Source organism: Zophobas morio, unplaced genomic scaffold (genome assembly GCF_036711695.1).
Source record: "Zophobas morio isolate AGI-343-1 ecotype UQ-CSIRO unplaced genomic scaffold, CSIRO_AGI_Zmor_V1 ptg000006l, whole genome shotgun sequence".
Classification (NCBI taxonomy): domain Eukaryota; kingdom Metazoa; phylum Arthropoda; class Insecta; order Coleoptera; family Tenebrionidae; genus Zophobas; species Zophobas morio.
In genome coordinates this window covers 722,060-734,038 of record NW_026972111.1, presented here as the reverse complement: position 1 = coordinate 734,038, position 11,979 = coordinate 722,060, and the positions used below count along the sequence as shown (strand labels likewise).

Below are 11,979 nucleotides of genomic sequence, written 5' to 3'. Positions count from 1 at the left end.
CGAGCGTATTCTCACATTTTACAGAAAATGGGGTGACTTGTTGTTCTTAATTTGATCAATAATAATCTGATTGATTCATTAATTTTTTTGAGTCACCTGTTTAAACAAATCTAAAAAATATGAAAAGTCTGTTGATATTTTGCACATTTGCGAAAGCATTTATTCGGAAAAATTTTGAGATGCCGTAATCAATTTTTTGGGGTTGATAAACAGAAACACTTTCATTAAGAGGTTACCATGCTTACAATAACTTCAAAACGTCAAGATTTCAAAGTATTCAGTTTTGCAATTCTTGATTTAATCAATAAAATAAATTGACAAACTGAATGAAATGATAATTCACAAGTATTGTCTTATCACACTTTGTACATTTAAGATAGGATTTATTCAGCAAAACTTTGAGGTGACGTCATCAATTTTTTTAAGGGGGGGGGGGGAGATGAAGAAATATATTATGACTAAAAATTTACCATGCCTATGCTAACTGTAAAACATCTCCAAGATTTCAAAGCATTCAGTTTTGTAGTTCCTGATTATATATATAAAATATATTCACGCATTCATTATTTTTTTTGGGTCACCCTGTATATGCTAATCCAAAAAATATGAATGGAATGATAAATTACAAGTACAGATTCATCATATTTTTTACATTTTAGATAGAATTTATTCGGCAAACTTTTGAGGGAACAAGTAAATATATTTTGAATAAAAACTATCATGCTTATCATAACTGTAAACCATCTGCAAGATTTCAAAGCGTTCGGTTTTGCAGATTCCAAATTAAATGTCAAAATGTTGTTTGCTAATTTTGATTTTTTTTTCCAAAAATCTGGACGTTTCGGGTAAAATCTCTATTCGGAGTCATAAACTACATTTGTAAGACTATGTTATTTGATACAATTTAAAACCCATTTACTATGTACAATTTTGAATTGACGTCATCACATTAGTGGTGGGGATGATTCGACAAATTTTGGTTAGCGTTTTACCATCTGCATGATATACTCAACACAAAGACAAAATTTCACAACAATCGGTCCAGTACTTTCGGAGATTATCTGTCTAATAAAAATCTGAGACCGCAAACAGACAGAAATGGGAGACCTATTTCTTCGACCTCTAGGGGTCATGATAGGTTGAGAAAATGCATATACAGAGTGACTCAAAAAAATTAATGAATGCGCAAAATTTATTTTACTTATTTACTCAGGAATTACACAACCGAATGCTTTGAAATCGTGAAGACTTTAAAATTATCATAAGCATGATAAATTTTTGATCAAAATGTATTTGGTCGTCCCCCCTAAAAAAATTATGACGTCACCACAAAATTTTGCTGAATTAATCCTATCTAAAATGTACAAAATATGGTGAGTGGAGACACACAAAAATCACAAGAGGAGTCTTGTGATTTATCATTGCATTCAAATTTTTTCGATTTGCATATACAGGGTGACTCAAAAAAATTAATGAATGCGTCAATTTATTTTATTGATTTAATCAGGAATTACACAACCGAATGCTTTGAAATCTTGAAGATATTTTAAAGTTATCATAAGCATGGTAAATTTTTTATCAAAATGTATTTGCTCTTCCCCCCTAAAAAATTGATGACGTCAATTCAAAATTATAAAACAACATTTTGAAATTTAATTTTTAATCTGCTAACCAGAATGCTTTGAAATGTTGCAGATGTTTTAAGGCTATAAAGAGCATCATAAATCTTTAGTCAAAAAATATTTGCTTATCCCCTCCAAAAACTTGATGACGTCAGCTCAAAAGTTTGTGGAATAAATCCTATCTAAAATGTACAAAATATGATGAGTCTGTACTTGTGATTTATCATTCTAATCATATTTTTTGGATTTGCATATACAGGGTGACTCAAAAAAATTAATGAATGCGTCAATTTATTTTATTGATTTAATCAGGAATTACAGAACCGAATGCTGTGAAATCTTGGAGATGTTTTAAAGTTATCATAAACATGGTAAATTGTTTATCAAAATTTATTTGCTCATCCCCCCTAAAAAAATTGATGACGTCACCCTAAAATTGGGTGAATAAATCCTATCTAAAATGTTAAAAATATGATGAGTCTGTACTTGTGATTTATCATTCCATTCATATTTTTTACATGCAGTTTTCTTAAATTAAAATTTTTTGGTAAACATCATAGTTTATCAAAAATCAAAAACCGCATTTTTGGTTTTTTGAGGTCAAGTATAGTCTGGTTATTATTAAAGTTCATGACATAGTTATGAATTATGATTGTAGACGAGCAAAAGCATGTTTTCGTATTCAAAATTATTAGACATATCGACTCCTAACTTGTACAGATGTCTCTATTTTATTATTTCTGTTTTCAATTAAGTAATTGTCATTTTAGCTATTTTGTAAGTAGAGGCATATTCGCATATTCGCAAAATGAGTGATAATGTTAACTTTTGAGTTTGAAATAACACCTGCACTTCTGCAAATGGCTAATTTTGTTAATATATCTGAAGCGGCTGTTCTATTAAATATTTCATTATTTGTTAAACTCAGCTGCCGTTCCGTTGCAGTGATGACTTCCATTTTCGTTTTATCTAACTCATTTCTACTTCCCGAGCGTAAGCAAAGGAAGTATTGTAATCGAGTCCGTCGGCCGACTCTCTACTTTTACGTTTTCTCGATCTTTCATGACCCCTAGAAGACGAAGAAATAGGTCTCCCATTTCCGTCTGTCTGTCCGTCTGTCCGTCTGTCCGTCTGTCCGTCTGTCCGTCCGTCTGTCCGTCTGTCCGTCTGTTGTCCCGGATTTTTATTAGACAGATAATCTCCGAAAGTACTCGACCGATTGTTGTGAAATTTTGTACTTATATTAAGAATATCATGTAGATGGTAAAACGCTAACCAAAATTTGTCGAATCATCCCCACCACTAAAGCGATGACGTCACTTCAAAATTGTACATAGTAAATGGGTTTTCAATTGTATAAAATAACATAGTCCTACACATGTAGTTTACAACTCTGAATCGACTTTTCACCCGAAACGTCCAGATTTTTGGAAAAAAAATCAAAATTATAAAACAACATTTTGAAATTTAATTTTTAATCTGCTAACCAGAATGCTTTGAAATGTTGCAGATGTTTTAAGGCTATAAAGAGCATCATAAATCTTTAGTCAAAAAATATTTGCTTATCCCCTCCAAAAACTTGATGACGTCAGCTCAAAAGTTTGTGGAATAAATCATATCTAAAATGTACAAAATAGGATGAGTCTGTACTTGTGATTTATCACTCCATTCATATTTTTTGGATTTGCATATACAGGGTGACTCAAAAAAATTAATGAATGCGTAAATATATTTTATTGATTTAATCAGGAACTACAAAACCGAATGCTCTGAAATCTTGCAGATGTTTTAAGGTCATAAAGAGCATAATAAATGTTTAGTCAAAATATATTTGCTTATCCCCTCCAAAAACTTGATGACGTCAGCTCGAAAGTTTGCCGAATAAATCATATCTAAAATGTACAAAATATGATGAGCCTGTACTTGTCATTTATCACTCCATTCATATTTTTTGGATTTGCATATACAGAGTGACTCAAAAAAAATAATGAATGCGCAAATATATTTTATTGATTTAATCAGGAACTACAAAACGGAATGCTCTGACATCTTGCAGATGTTTTAAGGTTATAAAGAGCATAATAAATGTTTAGTCAAAATATATTTGCTTATCCCCTCCAAAAACTTGATGACGTCAGCTCGAAAGTTTGCCGAATAAATCATATCTAAAATGTACAAAATATGATGAGCCTGTACTTGTCATTTATCACTCCATTCATATTTTTTGGATTTGCATATACAGAGTGACTCAAAAAAATTAATGAATGCGAAAATATATTTTATTGATTTAATCAGGAACTACAAAACGGAATGCTCTGACATCTTGCAGATGTTTTAAGGTTATAAAGAGCATAATAAATGTTTAGTCAAAATATATTTGCTTATCCCCTCCAAAAACTTGATGACGTCAGCTCGAAAATTTGCCGAATAAATCATATCTAAAATGCACAAAATATGATCAGTCTGTACTTGTGATCTATCACTCCATTCATATTTTTTGGATTTGCATATACGGGGTGATTCAAGAAAATAAATGAAAGCGTAAATTTATTTTACTGATTTACTCAGGAACTACAAAACCGAATGCTTCGAAATCTTGAAGATATTTTAAAATTATCATAAGCATGGTAAATGTTTGATCAAAATGTATTTGGTCGTCCCCCCTAAAAAATTTATGACGTCACCCCAAAATTTTGCTGAAAAAATGCCATCTTCAATGTGTAAAGTATGATGAGTCCATACTTGTGATTTATCACTGCATTAAAATTTTTAATATTTGCTTATACAGGGTGTCTGAAAAAAATTAATGACGGAGTGAATTGATTTTGCAAAACTGAATACTTAGAAATCTTGACGTTTTGAAGTTATTGTAAGCGTGGTAACTGTTTAATCAAAATGTATCTCTTTATCAACCCCAAAAAAAATTCATTACGTCTTCTCACAATTTTGCTGAATAAAGTATATGATCTGACTATACTTTTAAAATTTTTAATATTTGCTTATACAGGGTGTCTGAAAAAAATTAATGACGGAGTGAATTGATTTTGCAAAACTGAATACTTAGAAATCTTGACGTTTTGAAGTTATTGTAAGCATGGTAACTATTTAATCAAAATGTATCTCTTCATCAACCCCAAAAAAAATTCATTACGTCTTCTCAGAATTTTGCTGAATAAAGTATATGATCTGACTATACTTGTAAAATTTTTGATATTTGCTTATACAGGGTGTCTGAAAAAAATTAATGACGGAGTGAATTGATTTTGCAAAACTGAATACTTAGAAATCTTGACGTTTTGAAGTTATTGTAAGCATGGTAACTGTTTAATCAAAATGTATCTCTTTATCAACCCCAAAAAAAATTCATTACGTCTTCTCACAATTTTACTGAATAAAGTATATGATCTGACTACACTTGTAACTAATCATTGCATTCAAATTTTTTAACTTGCTTATACAGGGTGACTCAAAAAAAGAAATGAATCAGTCACTTTATTTTAGTGAATAAATCAAGAATTGCTAAACTGAATATTTTGAAATCTTGCAGATGGTTAAAATTGATTGTGAGCATGGTAAATTGTTAATGAAAATATATCTGTTTATTCCCCCGAAAAAATTCATGACGTCATCTACAATTTTTGCCAAAAAAGTTTAACTCAAAATGTGCAAAATATGATGATTTTTAACATAAGCAACTGTGGCCTGTGGTTTAGTGGAGGTGGAGTGTGCAGTGCAATTAGAAGTTCCGGTAACAGATCCCGGCACTTCCAACTTTTTTCGCCCATCAAATCAAGAACAGCACTTCCGATTTTCGCAACAACAATGTTATAATATTTATTTATTTGTTATTGTGTGTTCGTGAATAAGCACCATAAATAGCAAATGTTGAAATTTTTTTTTGTGATCGGAAGAATATCTCTTAATCATTTCATATATTGTCAATACATGATTAACTTCGACTGTTAATGTTTATACATCGAGAGAAGCAGAGAAAAAGTACATATGCATTTGCTTCAGTTACGCCACTGACCGTGTCATTTCTTTATCGCACGTTGAGACATAGTTTATATAAACAAACTCCCAGCCATAGCAAAAAGCGGAAGTTGGAAACGACGAGCGGCGCGGGGGGAATCACTTGTTTGGGTGGCGAGACGAAACAGTTGCGATTGCGAAATGCGAAGCCAATTCGAAAAAAACTGTTGAAGAGTGAGTGTCATTGAGGATATATATCTCCAAATTTTAAAAATTGGACCAAGTTACAATAATTGTTGCCAGGTAAGTGCAGATATTTTGGATTTGCATATACGGGGTGATTCAAGAAAATAAATGAAAGCGTAAATTTATTTTACTGATTTACTAAGGAACTACAAAACCGAATGCTTCGAAATCTTGAAGATATTTTAAAATTATCATAAGCATGGTAAATTTTTGATCAAAACGTATTTGGTCGTCCCCCCTAAAAAATTTATGACGTCACCACAAAATTTTGCTGAATAAATCCTATCTAAAATGTACAAAATATGGTGAGTCTCTTCTTGTAATTTGTCATTCCATTCAAATTTTTTCGATTTGCATATACAGGGTGACTCAAAAAAATTAATGAATGCGTAAAATTATTTTATTGATTTAATCAGGAACTACAAAACCGAATGCTTTGAAATCTTGCAGATGTTTTAAGGTTATAAAGAGCATAATAAATTTTTAGTCAAAATATATTTGGTTATCTTCTACAAAAAACTGATGACGTCAGCTCAAAAGTTTGCCGAATAAATCGTATCTAAAATGTACAAAATATGATGAGTCTGTACTTGTGATTTATCATTCCATTCATATTTTTGGATTTGCATATGCAGGGTGACTCAAAAAAATTAATGGAGGCGTGAATTTATTTTATCGATTTAATCAGGAATTACAAAACCGAATGCTTTGAAATCTTGGGAATATTCTAAAGTTATTATAAGCATGGTAAACTTTTGTTCAAAATGTATTTGTTCATCCCTCCTAAAAAAATTGATGACGTCACCCTTAAATTTTGCTGAATAAATCCTATCTAAAATGCAAAAAATATGATGAGTTTGTACTTGTGATTTATCATTCCATTCATATTTTTTAGATTTTCTTAAGAGGTGGTTCAAAAAAATTAATGAAGTCAATTTATTTTATTGATTAACTTAAAGGCAACACTTATTATTAGTATTACACCCCAACCAACCCAATTTGGTAGACAAAAAATTTGTTAAAGGAAAAACTCGGTTGAAACATAAGGGTCGCATGCTTATTTACATCGACTTTAACATTACAGACCTGCATTTGTTTTATGCGTTCACTTGGTTCCGCGAATGTGAAATAGACATGTTTATAATCAACCAATTGTGAATTTCACCGTCAAGAATTAAAATAAAACCCAATGTTTTATATAATAAGCGGAAGTCGAAGCAATAAAACCGATGGTCGTTTTGTTTACAGTTTCTCTGTTTGACTCTCAAGTATGCTGTTACGCCTGTCATCTTAAATTAAGAATGTTTATACATACACGATTTTCAGCTGCCTGGGATACGTATACGTGAGTAAATTGTTTCGTTATTTTATTGATTATTACAAATCAATATTCAAAACGACCCGATTCATTTTCCTGAAAATTTGAGAATACAATAATTTTATTCTTAGTATTACACTACATCTATCCCAAACTGATATACGTGTCCTTGCAAAAATGTTGATGACGTCATCGCAATTTTTTTTTTAATTCCCACTACAAAAATGTAATGAGAAAAAACACAATAGGCATGCAGTCGTCAAGTTTCCGACAGCGAGGGAAGTACTGTCTAAACTCTTTAGACCAATTTTTTAGTTCTGTATCACAAATTTTGAATTTGTTTTGAAGCGCGGTTTCTACTTTTTGGATAATTTCCTGTTTTGTGTTCTGGAGAGGGCTGATGGATTCTTTTAACGCTCTAAGAACAGCACGCAGTTCTAGTTCCAGTTCCATTTTAGAAAAGCCATCGTTTAAGGCGTTTTCAAAATTCGATACATTCGTGCTTATGGAAACTGCGGAAAACTAACAAAACTAATAAAATATATTAGTGGTTTTTGACAGAATTAGGTTTTGAAAACACGATAAGTATGAAATTTTAAAAGACAGACTTACGTCGTCGGTGGTATTATTATCCAAGTACACATTTTTAACATAACCAGTATTAAAAATAAAGTTAATGCTTTTGAAACAATATTATACGGTGCTAAATTTAATACTAAACTATTTAATAGGACTGCTTGTGAATGTAATAGGTACTTGTTTGGTGACCTGTGTAAGTGACCCTTAACCCGACTCCTGATAACAAAATATGTTAATGCAGAAACGGAAAATCCAAAAGCTTTATTACATGATATACTTAAATATTAAACAAGATGCGTAATGACATGTGTATATACAGGATATTGCAAAAGTCTGGTAGCGGAAACTTATTTTTATTCACCGTAAATCACTAATAAAAGTTTCGACTGAAGCAGTCTGATTTAGAGTTACATTTTAAAATTATTTGGCCCACCCGACAAATAACTACTTTCATGTTTTTCGACGTTTCATAATCCCTTGAGTATAAAGCTGTTTTTATTTTGAGACGACGTCATCAATTTTTTGCCAGGGATAAAGAGATAAATTTCGATTAACGACTCGATGATTACAATAACCCGAAAATGTAACATTGCGTTTTTGAAGTTTCAAAATTAAGTAGTAAAATAAGAAACCATATTTCAGAGAAGATTTATTCAGCAAAATTGTGAGACCACGATTTACCATGATTATGATAACTTCAAAACATTTACATTCGATTTTGTCATTTCAAAGTTAAAATGCAAAATATTGTTATACAATTAGGTTTTTTTCCATAAGTACAGAAGTATCTTATTTTAAAATAAGATTTCAGCATAACAAAATTTTTTAAAAGTCTTCAAGAACTAAAGGAAGTTTCAGACGAATTTATATCTACTAATCGACGATTTCGATATAAGAATAATACAAGATTTCAGTGGGAAAAGAGTTCTAGCGTAGATGTTTCAAACAACAAATAACACCAAAATTTTCATTAATTTCGATAAAAGCGTTTACAATAAATCGGTTTACTCAATTCTTCAAATGAATACTTGGAAAGTAATGCTCTTGCAGTGAATCATTTTACAGCTGGTGTTAAGTACCTATATAGAATTTGAAAATGATGTATTATCTAGAAAATAGTCATCAATCTAGAACACGTGAAAGTGTAAATCAATCAGCAAAGGATAATAGGCTTATCGTCTTTTAGTCGCCGACTTTGTTGATACGATGTAAACCCCATATCAGTTTGAAATGGTAATCCTGGCGCCCGTAGGATTAATTTTAAATCCTCCAATAATTTCATCATCAAAAGCAACTCGGCTATATGTATGTCAAAACGTAAATTATTTTCTAGGGAAAAATAAACCTTATTGTTCAGAGACAGAAAATTAAAAAACATTTTTGATCAAAAGACATTAAATAATACTCGTAATAGGTAGCGATTTCCGATTGATTATATATATAATTACAGCATTGTTTTGAGAAAGGAGATTTAGTTTCGACCAGACAAATTATCCAACTTTCGAATTTGTCGAAGTGTGGCTAATGTGCCACCTGAACCAGGGCTGAAAGAATGAGCAGAGCAATTTTCGAAATATGTGTCATAATTTTAATCAGAGTTCGGTGTAAAAAATTTTCGTCGTTTACTGTGAATTTTATGTTTGATTTTGGTGCGGAAAGAATTTTTCTATTAAAGAAAAAAGTTTGATATACAACATAGATTCACATTTCACAAATGAAAGGTCGAAGAAACTTTAAATTGAACAGTCACCAAAATGAACAAGTACAATACCGTAGGCTTATTTACGAATAGAGAGGATTTTATGAAATTTGCATATCTGTTATTTTTTTTTTGCATATACGTAAGTATTGATTTTTAATATGTGCACGAATCATGATAATTAGAAATGAACATAGCTATAAAAAAATTGCATATTTGTATATATGTATTTGCCTTCTGCTGCATATTTCACGTAACGGGTGCATATTTTGCATTTTTATAAATTTTTGTGATACATAAAAAAATATATTCTCATTCTATCAGCATTTATCAGGTTTGGGTTTTATGGTAGTTTGGAGAAACCACCGGGTGTTAAGCCGTGTTAAGGTCAGCAGAAAAAACATAAATTGGCATTTTATACCAGTCAGAGCAGCTCACTTTGGAGGTATTTGGGAATCAGGGGTTAAATCAGTTAAATTTCACCTTAAAAGAGTTATAGGCAATGCAATGCTGACGTATGAGGAGCTGTATACCCTACTGGTAGGTATAGAGGCTTGTCTAAACTCGCAGCCGTTATGTCCATTGACGGAAGATCCGAACGATGACGAAGTCCTGACGCCAGGACATTTTTTAATTGGCAGTTCATTAACAGCTGTACCGGAACCTGATATGAGCGACTGGAAAACGGGACGCTTATCCCGATGGCAACATGTTGAGCAAATTCGTCAACACTTTTGGCGTCGATGGTCCCGGGAATATTTGGGCCATTTACTACTTAGGGCGAAGTGGCATCGGACTACGTCCCAAATACAGCCGGGAATGTTGGTCTTCCTGAGGGATCCCAGTCCACCCCTAAATTGGTGACGAGGACGAGTGGTAGAACTCCATCCAGGCCCTGATGGATGCACCAGGGTCGTATGAATACGTGTCGGGGACCGCATAATGAAGAAAGCCGTCAGGACATTGGAGGTACTACTGGTGGATTGAACAAGCCGTTCAATGCGGGCCGGGATGTTCGGGCCAATCGAGAAGCCCGCCGTGCAACCAGCGACGGAAGGGAGGGGGACACAACCACCCTCTTCCACTTCAATTTGTAAATAGTTTTTAGTTCTGTACGAGTTAGGCTAGGGAAATAAACAATAAAAGTACAGACGGGTTTTGTAGTTGCTCTGAACCACATTAGTCCAGAGTGTCACCCATTGTGACCTACAAGTAACCAGGGCCATCCATTGTGGCTTACAAGTTGGTCACCCATTGTGACCTGGTCCTTCGAACCGACGACGCGATTCACCAGGTTGAATTGCATCACAAGAACAGAACAACATTTTTTTTTGGGCCTACGAACCGCCACATCATCATTTTTTGGTTTTCCGAGCCGAAGTCCACAACAAATATAGAAACACTATAAACATCAAAGAATTGTTTATCTGTCATAAAATGTAATGTCGCTAAATTTACATAAGTATGTATATACATATGTTTAGACAAGCTCTATAAAATAATGCCAATTCTGGATTTGTTATGCATTACGGAAATTAGAACATTCTGTGGAGTCAAGTGGGTACTCGGTAAAAAAATATATGCGGTGTTTTCGTATTTGCTACATTATTATTAGAGAATTATACCACTTCATAAAAAGAGTTGATAATTTTGAAAAATTTACACTCGTCACTACTAATTACGTACTAAAACATCATCATATGAAACCTTTAAGATTCCTTAAATAGTAAAAACTTGCTCCACGTTCTTCAGACCTAGCTCCTTTACCCAAGAAGATAGTTCTTTTAGTGGTACTCAGATAAAAATGTGGTGAAATGTAGAACAGGATCTTCCAAATGAAAATCTAACCTCCGATTAGTTCATTCGTTGGAATTAAGTATCTCATCTTCATAATTGCGACCACATATATTGACCCTAATTGAATCATGATGGACAAAACAAGTATTCGTAAGTCTATACTACTAAATAGATTTGTGTCAAGATTAAAACGTGAACCTTGAATTGGTGATAAAATCTTTTACGATCCTTTTATCTAATCTATGACTTAAGAATTTGTGAAAACAGTAATAGACTGAATGAGAAGTGATATGGAAAATTTAACAATAATTTATGTCCATATTTTATTCTTGGGTACGGTTTAGATAATTTTGAAATATTCTTCCTTTCTCATCGACCCGAGTATTCGTAATCCTCAACTGCAGTACATCTTTACTCTATTTTAATGCACCCATTGTAACCTACGATCTATCCTTATATCTGTAGATATTAGGCGACTTAATTTCTACAACAATGAATGGCCGTTTAAATAAAGAACCCATTTTCTTACCTCCTTCAATCCTTAATAAAACTTGATCTCCCACTTTATAATCCACGATTACAGTTTTCCTATAATAATTTCTTTCTCTCTTATACTTCGCATTTAACAAAAACTAGCTCGAACGACGTGTACGGTGTTGCCGTATGAACAGTATTATTATTATAAGCAAAACACCAGAATGGTATTCAAGAGCTTCATGTGTCAGGATGTTTAGCTGTCTGTACTC

At 32.4% G+C, this 11,979-nt stretch overlaps 1 long non-coding RNA gene across 1 annotated transcript; it reads left to right on the top strand.

Annotated features, from left to right (window-relative positions):
- The first annotated feature begins 9,711 nt into the window (after window positions 1-9,711).
- On the top strand, window positions 9,712-10,947 carry LOC135122947 (uncharacterized). Its single transcript, XR_010279498.1, has 2 exons — window positions 9,712-9,881; window positions 9,936-10,947. It is a non-coding gene; the product is annotated as an uncharacterized LOC135122947 (long non-coding RNA).
- Window positions 10,948-11,979: the final 1,032 nt, after the last annotated feature.